This window comes from Stenella coeruleoalba (assembly GCF_951394435.1).
Source record: "Stenella coeruleoalba genome assembly, chromosome: 2".
Classification (NCBI taxonomy): Eukaryota; Metazoa; Chordata; class Mammalia; order Artiodactyla; family Delphinidae; genus Stenella; species Stenella coeruleoalba.
The window spans coordinates 126,362,675-126,385,950 of NC_137147.1; positions in this window are offsets into that span (position 1 = coordinate 126,362,675).

The following is a 23,276-nucleotide window of genomic DNA, read 5'->3' on the forward strand; positions in this document are numbered from 1 at the left end:
GGCCATTTGTCAAGACTGGTGGCTGAAAGTCTTGGAAAACTTTTGGAACTAGTCAACACTGGGTGTTTGGTGACTTTTGCAGCCCTAACTCAGCTACCATTGAGATATCCATTGTCTAAACAAGACCGAAGTCTGAAGAAACCTGTCTGAGTTCTTGGAGGAACAGAACTGTCCCTCATGCAGCCCTTCCTCAAACTTCAGAGTTACTAAGCTGTCTGATCTTGTCCCCTGCTTCCTTGAAAAGCCTCCTCAACACCAAACTTTTATTTAGTTCCTGACAACATTAATCAATCTTCAGGAGATTAGTAATCAGTGTCACTAACACCCTCATCCCCATGTATGGATGCCATGATGGTTCCCTAAATTCCTCCATCTCATGCCCTAGAGGAAATGCAAGGGTGTTAGTGAAGGAGGGGCTTGACATGGGAAGATGTGGAAATAGAGGTCATACTTAATATATTTTGGGGAGGCAAGTATCATAAAAAGAAACCTCCTTCAGTGACTATTCATATGCCCTCCCTTTGCCACTGTGATGTTTTAGAACTTTAGCAAAGGAAAGAGAAGGGTGAAGAATGGGGACTGAAGATAGTACAGTGAGGAGCACCAGGACCAGGCTCAGGATTCCAGCTGAGACAAAGACCCTCAAGGTTCATAAGCCAACAGGCAGCCACACGCTAGCTGGGGCCAAAGGCCACCTTCAGCTCTGGGGCCCCAGCACCACTAAGATAACCTCTGCCTTCAGGATGATAGGTAAGTGCAGTTGCCTTTGGTAACTCTTTTGCCAGAAATTTTGAAGAGAAATGAGCATGTAGTTCTACATTATCCTTGATCCTTAACTGGTATAAAATTTTCCATGAAGATATTGTCTAATACTTAAGTACAAGAGTTTTGTTGGCAAATGGACTAGAAATTGTGTGAATAAGAGACAGTTGAAGAGGTATGTAAACAAAAGAGGATATTAAGTGGATACATCCTAGTTACCTTCAAGCATTTTAAAAACTGTGTGAAAAAAATATCTGTTAATAGATATAGCAGCAGAAGTTTTCAACACTTGAAAGTTTACAAACCAGGAGATTTGTTCAAGATTGTGGGGGAGAAGGACGTGCTCTCACTCCCTCTTGCAAGAACACCAGAATCACAACTAACTGCTGAACAACCATCGACAGGAAGACACAGGAACTCACCAAAAAAGATACCCCACATCCAAAGACAATGGAGAAGCCACAATGAGATGGTAGGAGGGGCACAATCACAATAAAATCAAATCTAATAACTGCTGGGTAGGCGACTCACAAACTGGAGAACACATACCACAGAAGTCCACCCACTGGAATGAAGGTTCTGAGCCCCATAGCAGGCTTCCCAACCTGGGGGTCTGGAAACAAGAGGAGGAATTCCTAGAGAATCAGACTTTGAAGGTTAGCAGGATTTGATTACAGGACTTTGACAGGACTGGGGGAAACAGAGACTCTACTCTTGGAGGGCACACACAAAGTGGTGTGGGCATCAGGACCCAGGGGAAGGAACAGTGACCCCACAGGAGACTGAACCAGACCTACCTGCTAGTGTTGGAGAGTCTGCTGCCAAGGTGGGTGGTGGCTGTGTGTTCCTGTGAGGTCAAGGACACTGGCAGCAGAAGTTCTGGGAAGTACTCCTTAGCATGAACCCTCCCAGAGTCCGCCATTAGCCCTACCTAAGAGCCCAGGTAGGCTCCAGTGTTGGGTTGCCTCAGACCAAACAACCAACAGGGAGGGAAACCAGCCACACTCATCAGTGGACAAGTGGATTAAAGTTTTACTGAACTCTGCCCACATAAACAACAGCCAGCTCTATGCACAACCAGTCTCTCTCATCAGGAAACTTGCACAAACCTCTTAGATAGCTGCATCCAGAGAGGGCAGATAGCAGAAGCAGGAAGAACTACAATCCTGCAGCCTGTGGAACAAAAACAACATTCACAGAAAGACACACATGATGAAAAGGCAGAGGGCTTGTACCAGATGAAAGAACAAGATAAAACCCCAGAAAAACAACTAAATGAAGTAGAGATAGGCAACCGTCCACAAAAAGAATTCAGAATAATGATAGTGAAGATGATCCAGGACCTCGGAAAAAGAATGGAGGTAAAGATTGAGATGATGCAAGAAATGGTTAAAAAAGATCTAGAAGAATTAAAGAACAGGGGCTTCCCTTGTGGCGCAGTGGTTGAGAGTCTGCCTGCCAGTGCAGGGGATATGTGTTCATGCCCCAGTCCAGGAAGATCCCACATGCCGCTGAGCAGCTGGGCCTGTGAGCCATGGCCACTGAGCCTGCACATCTGGAGCCTGTGCTCCACAACAGTGAGAGGCCCGCGTACCACAAAATAATAATAATAATAATAAAAAGAATTAAAGAACAAACAAACAGAGATGAACACACAATAACTGAAATGAAAAATACACTGGAAGGAATCAATAGCAGAATAACTGAGGCAGAAGAACGGATAAGTGACCTGGAAGACAGAATGGTGTAATTCACTGCTGCAGAACAGAATAAAGAAAAAAGAATGAAAAGAAATGAAGAGAGCATAAGGGACCTCTGGGACAACATTAAACACAACAAGATTCGCATTATAGGGGTCCCAGAAGGAGAAGAGAGAGAGAAAGGACCTGAGAAAATATTTGAAGAGATTGTAGTCAAAAACTTCCCTAACATGGGAAAGGAAATAGCCACCCAAGTCCAGCAAGTGCAGAATGTCCCATACAGGATAAACCCAAGGAGAAACAGGCCAAGACACACAGTAATCAAATTGAAAAAATTTAAAGACAAAGAAAAATCATTGAAATTAGCAAGGGAAAAATGACAAGTAACATACAAGGGAACTCCCAGAGGGTTAACAGCTGATTTCTCAGCAGAAACTCTACAAGCCAGAAGGGAGTGGCATGACATACTTAAAGTGGTGAAAGGGAAGAACTTATAACCAAGATTACTCAACCCGGCAAGGATCTCATTCAGATTTGACAGATAAATCAAAAGCTTTACAGACAAGCAAAAGCTAAGAGAATTCAGCACCACCAAACCAGCTCTAAAATGAATGCTAAACGAACTTCTCTAAGTGGGAAAGACAAAAGAAGAAAAGGACCTACAAAACCTAACCCAAAACAATTAAGAAAATGGTTATAGAAAAATACATATCGATAATTACCTTAAACGTGAATGGATTAAATGCTCCAGCCAAAAGACACAGGCTTGTGGAATGGATACAAAAACAAGACCCATCTATATGCTGTCTACAAGAGACCCACTTCAGACCTAGGGACACATAGAGACTGAAAGTGAGGGGATGGAAAAAGATATTCCATGCAAATGGAAATCAAATGAAAGCTGGAGAAGCAATACTCATATCAGGTAAAATAGACTTTAAAATAAAGAATGTTACAAGAGATAAGGAAGGACACTACATAATGATCAAGGGATCAATCCAAGAAGAAGATATAACAATTAAAAATATATATGCACCCAACATAGGAGCACCTCAATACATAAGGCAACTGCTAACTGCTCTAAATGAGGAAATGACAGTAACACAATAATAGTGGGGGACTTTAAGACCTCACTTACACCAATGGACAGATCATCCAAACAGAAAATTACTAAGGAAACACAAGGTTTAAATGACACAATAGACCAGATAGATTTAATTGATATTTATAGGACATTCCATCCAAAAACCACTGATTACACTTTCTTCTCAAGTGTGCATGGAACATTTTCCAGGATAGATCACATTTTGGGTCACAAATCAAGCCTCAGTAAATATAAGAAAATTGAAATCATATCAAGCATCTTTTCTGACCACAATGCTATGAGATTAGAAATCAATACAGGGAAAAATACATAAAAAACCCAAACACATGGAAGGTAAACAATACGTTACTAAATAACCAAGAGACCACTGAAGAAATCAAAGAGGAAATCAAAAAATACCTACAGACAAATGACAATGAAAACACAACAATCCAAAACCTATGGGATGCAGCAAAAGCAGTTCTAAGAGGGAAGTTTATAGCTATACAAGCCTACCTCAAGAAACAAGAAAAATCTAAAATAAACAATCTAACCTTACACCTGAAGGAACTAGAGAAAGAACAACAAACAAAACCCAAAGTTAGCAGAAGGAGAGAAATCATAAAAATCAGAGCAGAAATAAATGAAATAGAAACAAAGAAAACAATAGCAAAGATCAATAAAACTAAAAGCTGGTTCTTTGAGAAGATAAACAAAATTGATAAACCATTAACCAGACTCATCACGAAAAAGAGGGAGAGAACTCAAATCAATAAAATTAGAAAAGAAAAAGGAGAAATCGCAACTGACACCACAGAAATACAAAGGATTATAAGAGATTACTAGGAACAACTCTATGCCAATAAAATGGACAACCTGGAAGAAATGGACAAATTCTTAGAAAGGTATAACCTTCCATGACTGAACCAGGGAGAAACAGAAAATATGAACAGACCAATCACAAGTAATGAAATTGAAACTGTGATTAAAAATCTTCCAACAAACAAAAGTCCAGGACCAGATGGCTTCACAGGTGAATTCTATCAAACATTTAGAGAAGAGCTAACACCTATCCTTCTCAAACTCTTCCAAAAAACTGCAGAGGCAGGAAAACTCTCAAACTCATTCTATGAGGCCACTATCACCCTGATACCAAAAGCAGACAAATATACTACAAAAAAAGAAAATTGTAGACCAATATCATTAATGAATATAGATGTGAAAATCCTCAACAAAATACTAGCAAACAGAATCCAACAACACATTAAAAGGATCAAACACCATGATCAGGTGAGATTTATCCCAGCGATGCAAGCGTTCTTAAATATACACAAATCAATCAATGTGATACACCATATTAACAAATTGAAGAAGAAAAACCATATAATCATCTCAATAGATACAGAAAAAGCTTTTGACAAAATTCAACACCCATTTATGATAAAAGCTCTCCAGAAAGTGAGTGTAGAGAGAACCTACCTCAACATAATAAAGACCATATATGACAAACCCACAGCAAACATCATTTTCAATGGTGAAAAACTGAAAGCATTTCCTGTAAGATCAGGAACAAGACAGGGATGTCCACCCTCACCACTATAATTCATCATAGTTTTGGAAGTCCTAGCCATGGCAATCAGAGAAGGAAAAGAAATAAAAGGAATACAAATTGGAAAAGAGGAAGTAAAACTTTCACTGTTTGCAGATGACATGATACTATACATAGAGAATCCTAAAGATGCCACCAGAAAACTACTAGAGCTAATCAATGAATTTGGTAAAATTCAATGAATTTGGCAGGATACAAAATTAATGCACAGAAATCTTTTGCATTCCTATGCACTAATGATGAAAAATCTGAAAGAGAAATTAAGGAAACACTCCCATTTACCATTGCAACAACAAAAAAAAAATAAAATATGTAGGAATAAACCTACCTAGGGAGCCAAAAGACCTGTATACAGAAAACTATAAGACACTGATGAAAGAAATGAAAGATGATATCAACAGAAGGAGAGATATACCATGTTCTTGGATTGGAAGAATCAATATTGTGAAAATGACTATACTACTCAAAGCAATCTACAGATTCAATGCAACCCTATCAAATTACCGATGGCATTTTTTACAGAACTAGAACAAAAAATCTTTAAATTTGTATGGAAACACAAAAAACACCAAAAGCCAAAGAAGTCTTGAGGGAAAAAAAACGGAGTTGGAGGAATCAGACTCCCTGACTTAAGACTATACTACAAAGCTACAGTAGTCAAGACAATATGATACTGGTACAAAAATAGAAATATAGTTCAATGGAACAGGGTAGAAAGCCCAGAGAGAAACCCACACACATATGGTCAACTAATCTATGACAAAGGAGGCAAGGATATACAATGAAGAAAAGACAGTCTCTTCAGTAAGTGGTGCTGGGAAAACTGGACAGCTCCATGTAAAAGAATGAAATTAGAACACTACTTAACACCATACACAAAAATAAGCTCAAAATGGATTAGAGACCTAAATGTAAGACTGGGCACTATCTAATCTTCCTCTTAGAGGAAAACATAAGAAGAACACTCTTTGAAATAAATTACAGCAAGATCTTCTTTGATCCACCTCCTAGAGTAATGGAAATAAAAACAAAAATAAACAAATGGGACCTAATGAAACTTCAAAGCTTTTGCAAAGCAAAGGAAACTGCAAACAAGTTGAAAAGACAACCCTCAGTATGGGAAAAAATATTTGCAAATGAATCAATGGACAAAGGATTAATCTCCAAAATATATAAACAGTTCATGCAGCTCAATATTAAAAAAACAAACAACCCAATCCAAAAATGGGCAGAACACCTAAATAGACATTTCTCCGAAGAAGACATACAGATTGCCAAGAAGCACATGAAAAGCTGCTCAACATCACTAATAATTAGAGAAATGCACATCAAAACTACAATGAGGTATCACCTCACACCAGTTAGAATGGGCATCATAAGAAGATCTACAAACAACAAATGCTGGAGAGGGTGTTGAGAAAAGGGAACCCTGTTGCACTGTTGGTGGGAATGTAAACTGATACAGCCACCATGGAGAACAGTATGGACATTTCTTAAAAAACTAAAAATAGAAATACCATATAACCCAGCAATCCCACTACTGGGCATATACCCAGAGAAAACCATAATTCAAAAAGGCACACGCACTCCAATATTCATTGCTGAGCTATTTACAATAGCCAGGTCATGGAAGCAACCTAAATGCCCATCGACAAATGAATGGATAAAGAAGATGTGGTAGATAAATACAATGGAATATTACTCGGCCATAAAAAGGAGTGAAACTGGGTCATTTGTAGAGACGTGGATGAATCTAGAGACTGTCATACAGAGTGAAGTAAGTCAGAAAAAGTAAAACAAATACCTTATATTAAAACATATATGTGGAACTTAGAAAAATGGCACAGATGAAGCGGTTTGCAGGGCAGAAATAGAGACACAGAAGTAGAGAACAAACATATGGACACCAAGGGGGGAAAGCAGTGGGGGGGTGGTGGTGGTGGTGTGTTGTATTGGGAGATTGGGATTGACATGTATACACTGATGTTTATACAATGAATGACTAATAAGAACCTGCTGTATAAAAAAGTAAATTAATTAAATTTCAAAAAGAATAGAATATAGTGAGGACAGGCCATATTCTTGAGGCAGCCTGAATCCAAAGAGGTTAGTGGAAACTCAGCATCCCAAGGCCAACTTTGCCTTGGGGTTTTGGTCCATATCTGAACTTGAGCTTTGGTTTCATGGCTTCTTGGGTGAAGAGGCCAGGAGTCAAGATCCAGGGCTTGCTCAACATGGATCATCTCATAGGATAACTTTCCCACGTTAAGCTGATACCCAAAGGGTAAGATGGAAGTTGCCTTGAGCAAAGAAGTAAATGAAAAATAAAATAAAAATGATAAGCTATCTCTGAAAGGTTATGGCTATTGATTGCCCTCATGTAGACTGTTACCCTGAATCTGAGAAAACCTTGAGTGGGTACAAAACTTTCAACCTGTGAACTTTTTTTTTTTGTGGTACGTGGGCCTCTCACTGTTGTGGTTGTGGCCTATCCCGTTGTGGAGCACAGGCTCTGGACGTGCAGACTCAGCGGCCATGGCTCACGGGCCCAGCCGCTCTACAGCATGTGGGATCTTCCCGGACCGGGGCATGAACCTGCGTCCCCAGCATCAGCAGGCGGACTCTCAACCACTGCACCACCAGGGAAGCCCTGTGAACTTGTTTTAACACAGTCTTGTACTGATAGTACACACACATACACACAGAGAGAAATATCTTAAGTAAAATATTAGCAAACTGAATCCAACTGTGTATTAAAAAAATAGCATACAAAAAAGTTTACAAACAATATTTGTATACATTAACTCATTTAATCCTCTGAACAAAGCTGTGAGGTTCAAATGGTTATCACCTCACTTTGCAGAAGAGAAAACTGGAATAGTCACTTGTCCACTTACCCAGTCAATAGCTGCTGAAAATGAACTAAACACATACAGTCTAACACTGGAAACATCACTTCTAACTAAAGATCAAGAACAAACTTCCAACTGCACCACACTGAGAAAAGAGAAATTGTATTTATTTTGCCAGATGCCAGGTGGAGGAGGATGGGAACAAGAGAGTTCTGGAAGAAAGAGCCATCCAACAGTGGGACAGACTGCACGGTGAAAAAATGAGCCCTGCCCCCACCCCCACAGCCTCTTCCCATCCCTGTAAATAATCCAGGACTTGGGGACTCATTGGGAGGTGTATGAGTGAGTTTCCTGTTGTTCCTGTAGCAAAGGGCTAAAAACCTAGTGGCCTAAAACATAAATTTATTGTCTTACAGTTCTGGAAGTCAGAAGTCTGAAATGGGTTTTTTTGTTTGTTTGTTTTTTGGGGGGGCTGCATTGGGTCTTTGTTGCTGCATGGGCTTTCTCTAGTCGCGGCAAGCAGGGCTGCTCTTCGTTGTGGCATGTGGGCTGCTCATTGCAGTGGCTTCTCTTGTTACAGAGCACGGCCTGTAGGTGTGCGGGCTTCAGTAGTCATGGCACTTGGGCTCAGTAGTTGTGGCGCGTGGGCTCTAGAGTGCAGGCTCAGTAGTTGCGGCGCATGGGTTTAGTTGCTCCACAGCATGTGGGATCTTCCCGGACCAGGGCTCGAACCTGTGTCCCCTGCATTGGCAGGCAGACTCTTAACCACTGCACCACAAGAGAAGCCCTGAAATGGGTTTTGAAGAGCTAAAATCAAGGTGTCAGCAAGGCTGCATTCCTTCCTAGAGACTCTAGGAGATCATCTGTTCCCTTGTCTTTTCCAGCTTCTAGAGGCTGCCCCCAGTTCCTGTCTCCTGACTCCTTTCTCCATCCTCAAAGCCAAAAGCCTGCTATTGCTTTGACCCTTCTTCTGTCATCACATCTCTTACTGACCAATTGGGAAGGGTCTTCTGCTTTTAAGGACCTTGTGACTACATTGGGCCTTCCTCCTGGATAATCCAGGATAATCTCTCCATCTCAAGGTCCTTTATTTAATCACATCTGCCAGGTCTCTTTTGCTATGTAAGGTAACATGTACAGGTGTCAGGGATTAGGACATGGACATCTTTGGGTTGGTATTACTCTGCCTCCCACAGAAGGGGTTTTGAAACCTTGTTTCAAATGGATGAATTATTATTAACCAGTAAATTCTTTTACTCTCCTAGATTCTGGGGGTGCTCTCTGACTTGTGCTTCCTGTCCACCCAAGTAAGATTTTCTTTTAATGGGTTCCTCGTGTTCCTGCAGCACTTTTGTTATATTAACTGTGTTAGTCTCCTCAGGCTGCCATAACAAAATACCACACACTGTGGGGCTCAAAAAACAGAAATTTCTTTTCTCACAGTTCTGAAGGCTGGAAGCCCAAGATCGAGGTGTCTGCAGGGGTAGGTTCTCCTGAGGCCTCTGTCCCTGTCTTGCAAATGTCCTCTTTCTTGCTGCCTCTTCACATGGTCTTCCCTTTGTGCACATGCATCCCTGATGGCTCTCTGTGTCCAGCTCTCCTCAGTCACATTGGATTAGAGACAGCCTAATGCCCTCATTTTAAATTAATCAGCACTGTAAAGGCCCTATCTCTAAATACAGTCACATTCTGAGGTGCTGGGGGTTAGGGATTCAACATATGGATTTAGGGGGACACAGTTCAGCCCACAACACTAACATTCTCAAGGTATGAAAGACAAAGAACTTTTCACTAAAGGTGCACATTTTATGTTTATGGACACCTTCTGACCTGACTCCTGAGTGAACAAAGGCAGACAGCCTACTCTATGCCAGGGAAAACCCTCTTCCCCACTTCTCCTCCTGGACCTTCTCTGTCTCTGAAGAAGCAAGGACATCTCCCCAAAGGAGGACCCTCTACCCTGAAGGTCCCACAGGTTCAGAGGTCCCTGTGGTCCACCACACCAGTTCTTTATCTTTCCTTCCTACCCGAGCTCTTGCCCTCACTTGGGGATGCAGAGATTTTGGAGGAGAATGGAGGAAAAATGCCTTCCATCCCATTTGATCCCTGGGCAGAAGATATTTTCACCTCTTTCCCAGTAAACTCAAATGACTTTACCTCTTTCTTCATCCTTTGTCCCATTTCTAGGTCTGTTTTGGGTCCTACCTTTCTCTTTGACTCTTTGTCCAATATATAGAGAAGAGGCTGAAATTAGAGAAATATATAGTGTTAACTTTGCCTGGAGATTGTGTTTGGGAAAAAGAGGTCCTTTTATATTTCCAGTATCAGAAAATTATACGACCTTTGGAGGAAGCTTTAACTTCCTCTAAAATGGTAAATGTTTACATAATTTGAGTTTTAGTGAGTGGATCAATTTGTTTCATATGGCAAACATTTTACATTCATTACAGGTCTCACTAACCAATATAATATTTATATTTACATAAAATAGAACTATCTTTGGTCTCTTTGAATGCTGTCTTATTCTTCAGAGACATTGGAAACCATTCATTGTCTGAGGCAGTAATTTATTTTAATTACTCTAATAATGACATAAATTGTCTACTTACTCATGGAATGCCAATTTACTCCCAAAGGACAGTGAGAATATGACAAATCATATATTGGTCTGACCAGAGACCCACCCAGCTCTGTGTCTATGCTAGGCCATAAGCAGTTAGTCTGTGACAAAGTTTTGGTCAGAATTCTCACCAATTATTATCTCTGTAAGTGTTCTCAAGAAGTAATACACAAAAATCAAGTCTGGAGTGATCTTTATTATTAAGGTTATATTTAAAACATGTCCTAAGACAATTTTGTCTAAGCACTGAAATAACTGTATGTTTCAGCTGAAAAGGAAGGGAATAGAATTTGCTTTATAAAACAGATCATTGATTAATGATGCTAGGCCCCAATATTAGTACTTACTGTAATTGTGAAATCCTCAAATCTCTGAAAATCCAAAGCTGCGTTACATTTGGCACCAAAGCTCATGAGCTAGCTAAACCTGATCTGATCTAATGGAAAGCTATTTGCAGAGTTTATTTATACTACTTTTGGATATTTCTATATTTTACTGCAGAAATATTAATGTGTTTGATTGCATGGTGGTCTTAGATGCTGCTGGTTGCTATATGCATGGTAATAGTACATTTTAGTTTTAAAATTTTAAAATTACCAAACATAGCTGGCTGGAAGAGTTTTGATTAAGGTACTGTGGACTAGATTTGGCAATAATACTTTATAATAAAATATTTAGTTATCTGCAAGTTTACATTTGACTACTAACTACATGCTACCAAACAAAGTACTCCACATAATGAACAAATCCATAAAAAAGCAAAAATAATTGTGCACTATTTCTAAGAATGAGCACTGCTTAATTACATTTTTTCATTTTCAAACAATTGGGTAGAAACAGCTTTAAAATGTAGCAGGGAAAATTGTCTTTGTTCAGTTAAAGGAATGCATATATTCATTTAATATGTGTTGAGTATATCCTCTCCTGCAAGGCCCTGTGTTAGGTACCGTTGGAAAAGAAAGCTATTGGCTACATAGACACTAGAAAAAAATTACTACACTCCTGAAAAAGTTTTCATAAATCTTAGAACTGTAACTCTTCCACATATTTCGGGATCAACTAAGTTTTACCTTGCCTCAGTTTCCCTTTATCATTAAACATGTAGATAAAGCTCATTAAGCTCTTAAAACCTTTACTACTGTTATTACTATTACTGTTAAGTTTGTCTTTTATTCTATTCCCTGAAGCTTTTGTTATAGTTATGTAAAAACTTCAAAAACTTCTTTAGAAGTTTAAATTAAGAATTTATCTTGAGCTTCAAACTTATTGCCTCAATGTTTATCTGAATTTCTTTGATGTAACATCAGACTGAATTTGTAAAGAGAAGCAGTAGGCTTTACAAACATTGCTTCTTGTAGGATCAAAAGTTCAATGAAAATAGAGTTTTCTCAAGGGATTTTTTTTCCAGGCTAGGTTAGAAAACCATGTGAAATCCAAAGAAGGAGAAACATGTTGTTTAAGCCACTTAGAAACTATAAGGAGAATGGATTCATCTCGAAACCTAAGTCAAATTTCTAGAAAGAAAAATCCAATTATTAACCTTTAAAAAAAAAAGTGGATATGTGTGCTAATCAAGAATATTTGTTTTATTTACCTTTTTAATTAAAAATAAGGGCTTCCTTGGTGGCGCAGTGGTTGAGAGTCTGCCTGCCGATGCAGGGGACACGGGTTCGTGCCCTGGTCCGGGAGGATCCTTCATGGCGCGGAGCGGCTAGACCCATGAGCGATGGCCGCTGAGCCTGCGCGTCCAGAGCCTGTGCTCCACAACGGGAGAGGCCCCAACAGTGAGAGGCCCGTGTACCGCAAAAAAAAAAAAAAGTGTTTGCCACTTCAAAAGCTGTATAATGCCTATATGAAGTTAGAAAATAGAGATCACAAAACTAAAAAAGTAACAATGTTGTATTCTGCCACCCAAAGGTGACACTGTCTACCCCCAGTGGATGCCTCCAGATCTTTTCTTTTCACTTCTTTTACAAGAGGTCATACTGTAAATGATATTTTTAAGCTTACAATGTACATTTTGTTATGTCAAAATTTTCATCCAATGCAGTATCGAATTTCCTCAACTGTCTGAAAAATATCCTCTACTGTTGGTTTGTCCAAATCACAATCCAAATATATGACTATGGGTTGAATTTGGCGACAATGACTTTTACATCTCTTTTACTTTGGTACAGCACACCTCCTGCCCGCTTTCTTTATTCATGACACCAAGTTATAGAAAAAAAATTTACAAGCTAGCTACCCTGAGAAAAATATTCAACCTTCTGGGTTTGTCTGGTTATTTCTCCATAGTCTCTCTCAGTTTGATCGTATAACTCCTGTAGTTTCTACACATTGGCAGTTAGATCTGAAAGCATGATGAATTCATGCAAAACATAATTTGTTAGCAGCCATTCTCTGTGATATTGTTTACTTCTTATTGCGTCACATCAAGTGGCAGAACATCTGGTTGACCAGTGGTGATGGGAAATTGACACCTGAATTAGGGTGATAACAATATGAACTTTCATGTACAGTCAGGTTCCCCCGCCCTTTTCTTGAAACTGTCAACAATTTATGTAAGATTGTGTTAGCACTATGCAAATACCCAGTTCCCATATGGTTCCATAATGATGATTTTTTGAATTCTATGATTTCTTTCTTTCCTATCATTATTAGTTGCTTTCTCATAGAGCGCAGAGCTTTCTTCATCACATAGGATTATTTGTTCACCTCACCTAAAGTTACTACTAAAAAAGCAAAGCAAGACACCAATTTTCAAAGCAATAGCATGAGTTTTAATTATTTTATCTGGCATTCTCTTTTCTGAGTTCCATGAACCCGTGTATCCCATTGATTAAATGTATTCCCATCGACTCCAACAGAATACCTGGGTCCTTTTGATGTGACCTCATCAGTCTTTTAATACTATTTTGCCTTATGGCACAAGAGCCCAAGTTCACTTTGAACTTTCCTGTGTTCCTTGTACCACCATTTCTCCAAGGACCCAGTGATTTACTCATCAATAACTGAAGGAGGTTAAAGTTAGACTCTCCAGAGATTTGGTTAGATGGCAATTTTAATGCAAAATCAATAGAAAGTTAAAAGCCATTTCTGTCAATTTTTATTGATTAAAGAGACCTCAAGTTTAAATGGCTAAACTGCTGTTAGAATAAAGAGTACATTATTCTGAGTAATTTATTCATATTTGTATATGGAAAATTCAGGACAAAAATCATTCAAATAAGTTCATTTTTTTTTTCAGAATTACAAAAATTTGCTTAAGTAAATTTTAGACATGTGGCCAGATCTGATTTAAGCTCAGATCCAGACTTCCTTTCACTGAGAAACTGAATCTAGACTCCCACAACTACATGTTTGGGCCCATCTGTTACTAAGAACATTCCTATATTATTTCAATTGATTTAATGGGAGTCAACTGGGTGATGGTATAGCCAGCTGCACATGGGACATACAAGAAGAAGGGTATTCTCTGAAAGAAGGAATTGGCCATCAGGAGTAATTAGATGAATAGTTCCTTCTGTTCCACAAGCTCCCCAATCCTGGCAGCAGATCTAATGCAAATTTGGGACATACTTATACTAAAAAATGTGTTGTTTATCTGAAATTCAAATTTAACTAGGCACCCTGTATTTGATCTGACAACTGTATCCTCAAAGGCAGTCCTTCTATGGCTGGTGGGGTAGTCAGGTCTTCCACAGCTGCTCCTTATCTAGCTGAACATGAGTGGCCTCCTTGCTGGAACCTCTGTCTCAGGTTTCCATCACTCACCTGCTATGACCCCTCTAAGATCTCAGGTTGAGTTGGGGTCTTACAATATTGATCTCTATACCTTACTTTTCCTTCCTACTTTGAGCTGGTCATCCAGTTTCAGACCTATGACCCCAAATGCCTGACGCAAACACGACCAAACCTTACTCATTCCTGTGTTCAGATAATCTATTTTTTCATGACCTTCAGTTCTCTCCAGACTTCTGATTCTAATCTTTCACACTCTGATGCACACTTCTAATGCCCAAACCTACAATTTGGTATCTTAGATGAGTTTTACGCATGACAGGAATTCTACCATCCAATCAGGAGAGTTTTACTTTATGTTACATTGATTCCAGGAAAGGTAACAGATTGCATTGCATGTGCTGATTCTTTCCTGTTACAAGTGACTCTTGTTGTTGACCTTGTTGTAAGGCAGCAGTCCCCACCCTTTGTGGCATCAGGGACCAGTTTCATGGAAGACAATTTTTCCATGGATGGGGGAGGGGGTGGGGGGATGGTTCAGGCTATAATGGGAGTGATGGGGAGCCACAGAGAGCGGCAGATGAAGCTTCTCTCTCTCGCCTGCCACTCACTTCCTGCTGTGTGGCCTGGTCCCTAACAGGCCACAGACTCATACCAGTCCATGGCCTGGGGGTTGGGGACCCCTGTGTAACGGTTTTTAAAGATTCAGTGGATTAAATTATCTGTGTTCAAATCTAAATGGACTACATGGGTATCGCCATTTGTCCTATTAACATTTTGACTGAACTATATTGACCCTGGATACATATTATAGTTACTCAGAGAGGTTACTTGGGTATGTTTTGTTTTTCTTTTCCTTTTTAATATCATTGCCTTCTCCCCACCTCCAAAAAATCTGATTCATTTGGTCTCGAGTTTGATCCAAACAATTATATGTTTTAAAGTTTTTCTGATTATTCTAATATGTGTCACAATTAAGAACCAACAACTTAAAATGAAACTCAAATGGGGTCAGAGTATCACAGCTAATACTTGCTATATATTTACTTCTGGCCCACTGAGAGTGGATGAAATGAATTCTGAGAGAGTGAGTTCTTGGTAGTTTTTGGATAATAGCACTCTAAGATAAAGGAAGGGATTCTAGGTGGATAAAAGAGCAAGCAAAGGACCATAATCAAGAAATGTAAAGAATGTTCTGGAAATGAAGGGTAGATTGGTATGGCAGGAGGTACCCTTAGAAAGACAGACATATGCATTTGATCATGAGATCCTTACATCGGCTTACCAAGCTTCTTCAGAGAGTTGATGGAATAAATAATGAAGGCTAAATACCATGGAATGTACCTAGAATAAACATTGTTCATTATGCTGAAAAATGCAATATAAAGACCAGGTTCTCCATCAACTAAAATCAAGAATGATAAAATAGAAGACCAGGATTTGGATATTGATAAGCATTCAAGAGCCAGCACCAGGGCTTCCCTGGTGGCGCAGTGGTTGAGAGTCTGCCTGCCGATGCAGGGGACACGGGTTCGTGCCTTGGTCCGGGAGGATCCCACATGCCACGGAGTGGCTAGGCCTGTGAGCAATGGCCGCTGAACCTGCGCGTCCGGAGCCTGTGCTCCGCAACGGGAGAGGCCACAACAGTGAGAGGCATGCATACCGCAAAAAAAATAAAATAAAAAAGAACCAGTACCAAAGGATATGAACGAATCATTGAAGGATGAGAAGGAACACTCGCCTGCATGCAAGATGGGTTCCAACTGGATATTATGCTCAAATTGGATGGCACTGCCAGTTCCAGCTTCCTGATAATGTAACTTTACAATGGAAATGCTCTCATGCCATTGTGCTTGGGTGTTTGTACAGACACAATATGCCTTCTCAAGCTCGTCTATGCCCCCTAAATTATTGTCTCCACAGTTCACTCCAGTCCTCCTTACCTCTTTCTGCAGAATAATTCAGAGCATTTCTCTCTGAATATTTGAAAGAAACCTAAGAACATAGTGATAGATCTTACTGTAATCATTTTTTGTGTGTATAATGAAGAGAGGAAAATTAATCCTGGGAATGCCTTCCCAGAGAGAAATGACTTAAGGTGACTGTAGATATCTCCTCTCTGTATCATCACGATAATCATCATCCTTAAAAGACTTTTAAAAACAAGGGAAAAACTGATAGTTGTTGCCTTCTGGAAGGCTTTAATGAAGAGGAGTATGCCTTCTTCCTATACACATGTGGATTTGATGCCCCATGAAGCCATTACTCATTCTTTCTGTCATGTGACAATGATTCTGGATGAAGAGTGGGTCCACAGTGCTCTCTAGGGATGGGCATGTGGAGGCAGATGGGGACGGTGAGTGTGTCTAAATTGCTGAATTCATAGAGAGCACAGTGCTGGCAAATGATAGAAATGTAACCACTCAGCTTGCCTCCTTCCCTCTGGGCTCACTTCCAGAATTGGTGCTGCTACTTCTCACACCAGCTCCTGCCTTAGTCATCCTAGTACAGGGCAGACCCATGTTCATTTAGGCACCAAAGCAAACATTTTGGCTTTAGCAACACCTTGAGAAGTGAATTTAATTCCACCTTATCCTGGAAAGGTAAGTAGAGGCTTTTCTCATTACATATTTTCTCCCTGTTATATTTCTGAGCATATATAATACTTCTTCCAGCACTATTCAATCCCCGGTCACCCACCCCAACCATAAGGGCATCCACAGGCAGAATGGATCTGTCTCATTTATGACTATAGCCCCAATGCCAACATCATGTCTTCCCTAAAGCAAGTGTTCTATAAAAGTTTGCCAACAAATATTGATGAATAAATGAATGAAACTGAAAAGGAAAACTGACTTTACAAGAAAATAAAATGGAATTAATTATCCAGTGTAAAAGCTCATCAAAATAATGGTTCAAATGTGAATTCTCCTGAATGGAAAATATGCTGGCTAATAAACCATTTGTTTTGCACAAAAGCTTAGGAAAGACCCGTTGTTCCAAGGGATTTAGAATTCATCCACTTCGTAGATGTAAAGGTTGTTAAAGCATGTAGCATGAAAAGAGAAAAATAAAGTCAACATCTTAGATGAATGTATTTTTTTCTCAAAATAAATAAATAAATCCATCTAGCTAAAGGTAGGCACTCTTCACATAATCTGTGACTATAAAAAATTGAGCTAATGATAATAAAATTAATATATAGCTGTGATTTTTCAAATTTCCATTTTGTTGAATAAACATGTGACACATTTTACCATAAAATAAAAATTATTCATGAAATGTACAGGTAGAAACAGTATGAGTTGAAACTAGACTTTCTTCTCTTGCATTATACATGAGCAATTTGCCAAATTGCCAACTAACTGTCCAGAGATACATTTTTTAATACATGGATGAGCTAATGTAGCTGTGCAGATGATGGTAAAAGGAGTTCACCTTGTGTTAGCCTTGACTCATCACAATAAATTTAAAATGATACCAGAAATAGTTGTCCTCTTTTTGTAAGTGACCTACATGCCATGATTTAAACATTTGCATGTCCAAATGCTTTATTGGAGGACATTCTGTTTGCCTAAAAAATCTGTCTCTCAGGGGAAGAAGGCCCAATAAGGACCGAGAGGCAAAGTTGGAGCCTGGTGACATCACAAGGAAACAGCCACCTGAGAGGAATGATCTTGGACTTTTCCCTAAACTGAGAGACCCATTAACAATGAGGTCAAATGATGAGGTAATTGGTATTAATGGGAATATTCTTTAAGTTCATTTTCAACCAAAAAATCTCCTTCTTAAGTCTTTACACTAGAGGGATTGCCTCCTGCCTTTTCCATGCTTTCCTATATATTGAAATATATTTTATATCTACCTCAATCATTCATTCAACAATGTTGAATCATAAACAAATAAACAAATGAACGATGTGAGCTTTAAAGAGAGACATCACTGCATAAGATCTTATGCAAATATGTGCAAATCTGGACAAGTGCCCTAACTTCCTGGAGCCCAGGTTTCTGTATTTATGATGTGGGGATATCAATTCCTACATCACTAGGTTGTGGTAAGGAGCAAGTGATGATACATGCAAGTTTCTGTTGCAGGGCTGGGAGCCTGTGATGTATAAAGAATGTGCTATGTAATGCAGACACACCAGGGAGTAAGCACCCTCCCACCCCTCAAAGAACTCAGAGAAGTTGTATATGTGGGGAAGTTGTATATGAAATTATTTATAGCATTACCCATATGTCCAAAAACCTAAATACATGGAGAACTATGAGATACAGTGGAGGAACTTTCCATCTCAGCTCTATTAATGTCATTTTCAAATTCTTGTTTTGTTTCTATTTGAAAGTTCCTCTGTAGGAAAGTATTTGAGATTTCCTTGGAAATTCAATTTCCCTGATTCCTTTTTCCTTATGAAGATGATGCTTACATCTTTCATTACTGAAGTTTTTGTTAAGTACACTGTAGAAAATCCTCTCAAGGGACTTACACAATAATCAACAGCACAGAGTGTATAGTGAACAATTCACTTAAAAATTTAAAATTTAAGGATCCTTACCAAAGGAATGTCAGATGCTAAGTCCTACAGAAATAAATATCTGATCCTGATATTTCCCATTTTAAGCTATATTCTTAGGGATTTAGCACATGCATTGACAAGTTATTATGATACTACAATATATGAGTGATGTATTAGTCAAGATGGGAGGTCACACTGCAGTAGCAAACAATTCAAAATCCAGATGGCTTACAACAAATTTTTTTGCCATTCACAGGAGGTCTCTGCTCATTTCACTGATGTCACTTGGGTACTCACGCTAACAGAGGTTCGATTGCTACCTCAACCCAGAATTCTGGGTATGCCGTGGTTGGGGGAGAGAGTGTGGAAAATCAGTCACCAGTTCCTAACTACATCCACTGGGAAGGGATGCATCTCTTCATATCACATTTCATTGATCAAAGCAAGACACAGGGTCACCCTAACGTCAAGGAAACGTGGTGCCTGGGGAGAGGGGAGAATCAGGGTGAATGGCACCCATGGATGGCTACTGCAGTCAACCTTTTAATTTACTCTCTTTTCCGCATACAACTTGTTGACACTCATCCCCTGTTCACAAAAGTGCCCAAAAGTTCCCTTCAGTGCATCATCAGGCTCTCAAGAGTGCATAGTCATATCTTCAGTGGGTATGAATAGAGCTGCTTTTGATCCAGACACAAACAAACTAAAAAACTCAGTTTTCTGTCCCCTGGAGCCCCCATACAGAGGTTGAACAAGGACAAGATCTCTGCATCAAACACTCCCCTTTGGAGAGGGGAACAATTGGTAGATATAGTCACCGGTCCAGAGCAACTCTGAGACCCTACCAGGTGGACAACGTGGGTGTCCTGAACCATGAAGGGAGAGTACATCTTGATTCCTCTCTTTAAGAAGAATTCTCCAGTCCACTTTTCAAAAAGGACTCTTCGTGTTTCCACATTTCCTGCCTTCAGATTAAACAGCCTTCTCTTCCATTTTCTTCCTCAACCACATGTAAAGAAAGTGCTGGGGATGGGCTCCTTCAGGAGGTGGGCAGTGGAGAGAGGGGCTGTGAAGATTTCTACAGTCACGTCCTGCCTAGAGTTAAGTACCCAAGGGTCATCTTACACCTAGAACAAGCTCAGCTTCCTGGTTCCCTCATCAAAAATTTAGCCAGTTTCTTACCAGTTTGACCCAGTGAGTATTATCTGCCAGTAGCCATGCCTACATTGTTTTTGAGATGGTCTCCAGAACTGTTGTACTTTTTTGATTTCTTTCCTCCAAGGAGAGTCTCATTCAACTTAGGGGCAGGGACCTGGACCTTATTTAGCTTGAGTGGGGAGGGCCACCATGGCCATGCTTTACCCTCTACCCTGATTTTAATCCAATTGAAAAACACACTAGGACTCTTCCAAAATACAGCAGAGGGAGGAACACACCCAAAATCATTCTACAAGGCCACCATCACCTTGATACCAAAACCAGACAAGGATGCCACAAAGAAAGAAAACTACAGGCCAATATCACTGATGAACATAGATGCAAAAATCCTCAACAAAATACAAGAAAACAGAATCCAATAGCACATTAAAAGGATCATACTCTATGATCAAGAGGGGTTTATTCCAGGAATGCAAGCATTCTTCAATATACACAAATCAATCAATGTGATACACCATATTAACAAATCGAAGGAGAAAAACCATATGATCATCTCAATAGATGCAGAGAAAGCTTTCAACAAAATTCAACACCCATTTATGATAAAAACCCTGCAGAAAGTAGGCATAGAGGGAAATTTCTTCAACATAATAAAGGCCATATATGGCAAACCCACAGCCAACATCGTCCTCAATGGTGAAAAATGGAAAGCATTTGCATTAAGACCAGGAACAAGAAAAGGTTGCCCACTCTCACCAGTATTACTCAACATAGTTTTGGAAGTTTTAGCCACAGCAATCAGAGAAGAAAAGGAAATAAAAGGAATCCAAATCAGAAAAGAAGAAGTAAAGCTGTCACTGTTTGCAGATGACATGATACTATACATAGAGAATCCTAAAGATGCTACCAGAAAACTACTAGAGCTAATCAATGAATTTGGTAAAGTAGCAGGATACAAAATTAATGCACAGAAATCTCTGGCATTCCTATACACTAATGATGAAAAATCTGAAAGTGAAATCAAGAAAACACTCTCACTTACCATTGCAACAAAAAGAATAATATATCTAGGAATAAACCTACCTAAGGAGACAAAAGACCTGTATGCAGAAAATTATAAGACACTGATAAAAGACATTAAAGATGATACAAATAGATGGAGAGATATACCATGTTCTTGGATTGGAAGAATCAACATTGTGAAAATGACTCTACTACCCAAAGCAATCTATAGATTCAATGCAATCCCTATCAAACTACCACTGGCATTTTTCAAAGAGCTAGAATTAAAAAATTCACAATTTGTATGGAAACACAAAAGACCCCCAATAGTCAAAGCAACCTTGAGAATGAAAAATAGAGCTGGAGGAATCAGGCTCCCTGACTTCAGACTATACTACAAAGCTACAGTAATCAAGACAGTATGGTACTGGCACAAAAACAAAAAGATAGATCAATGGAACCAGATAGAAAGCCCAGAGATAAACCCACGCACATATGGTCACCTTATCTTTGATAAAGGAGGCAGGAATGTACAGTGGAGAAAGGACAGCCTCTTCAATAAGTGGTGCTGGGAAAACTGGACAGGTACATGTAAAAGTATGAGATTTGATCACTCCCTAACACCATACACAAAAATAAGCTCAAAATGGATTAAAGACCTAAATGTAAGGCCAGAAACTATCAAACTCTTAGAGGAAAACATGGACAGAACACTCTATGACATAAATCACAGCAAGATCCTTTTTGACCCATCTCCTAGAGAAATGGAAATAAAAACAAAAATAAACAAATGGGACCTAATGAAACTTCAAAACTTTTGCACAGCAAAGGAAACCATAAACAAGACCAAAAGACAGCCCTCAGAATGGGAGAAAATATTTGCAAATGAAGCAACTGACAAAGGATTAATCTCCAAAATTTACAAATAGCTCATGCAGATCAATAACAAAATAACAAACAACCCAATCCAAAAATGGGGAGAAGACCTAAATAGACATTTCTCCAAAGAAGATATACAGACTGCCAACAAACACATGAAAGAATACTCAACTTCATTAATCATTAGAGAAATGCAAATCAAAACTACAATGAGGGGCTTCCCTGGTGGTACAGTGGTTGAGAGTCCACCTGCCGATGCAGGGGACACAGGTTTGTGCCCTGGTCTGGGAGGATCCCACATGCCATGGAGTGGCTGGGCCCGTGAACCATGGCCACTGAGCCTGCGCGTCCGGAGCCTGTTGCTCCACAGTGAGAGAGGCGACAACAGTGAGAGGCCCGCGTACCACAAAAACAAACAAACAAACAAAAGCTACAGTGAGATATCATCTCACACCAGTCAGAATGGCCATCATCAAAAAATCTAGAAACAAGAAATGCTGGAGAGGGTGTGGAGAAAAGGGAACACTCTTGCACTGCTGGTGGGAATGTGAATTGGTTCAGCCACTATGGAGAACAGTATGGAGGTTCCTTAAAAAACTACAAATAGACCTACCATATGACACAGATATCTCACTACTGGGCATAATTCAAAATAGTCATGTACCAAAGTGTTCATTGCAGCTCTATTTACAATAGCCCGGAGATGGAAATAACCTAAGTGTCCATCATCAGATGAATGGATAAAGAAGATGTGGCACATATATACAATAGAATATTACTCAGCCATAAAAAGAAATGAAATTGAGCTATTTGTAATGAGGTGGATAGACCCAGAGTCTGTCATACAGAGTGGAGTACATCAGAAAGAGAAAGACAAATACCGTATGATAACACATATATATGGAATTTAAGAAAAAAAAAAGTCATGAAGAACCTACAGGTAAGATAGGAATAAAGACACAGACCTACTAGAGAATGGACTTGATATGGGGAGGGGGAAGGGTAAGCTGTGACAAAGCGAGAGAGAGTCATGGACATATATACACTACCAAACGTAAAATAGATAGCTAGTGGGAAGCAGCCGCATAGCACAGGGAGATCAGCTCAGTGCTTTGTGACCGCCTGGAGGGGTGGGATAGGAAGGGTGGGTGGGAGGGAGACGCAACAGGGAAGAGATATGGGAACATATGTATATGTATAACTGATTCACTTTGTTATAAAGCAGAAACTAACACACCATTGTAAAGCAATTATACTCCAATAAAGATGTAGAAGAAAAAAGAAGAAAGAAAAACACACTAGGTGCCACACTCTATCTCTGATTCTTTCCCTGGAGCATTTTGAATGATT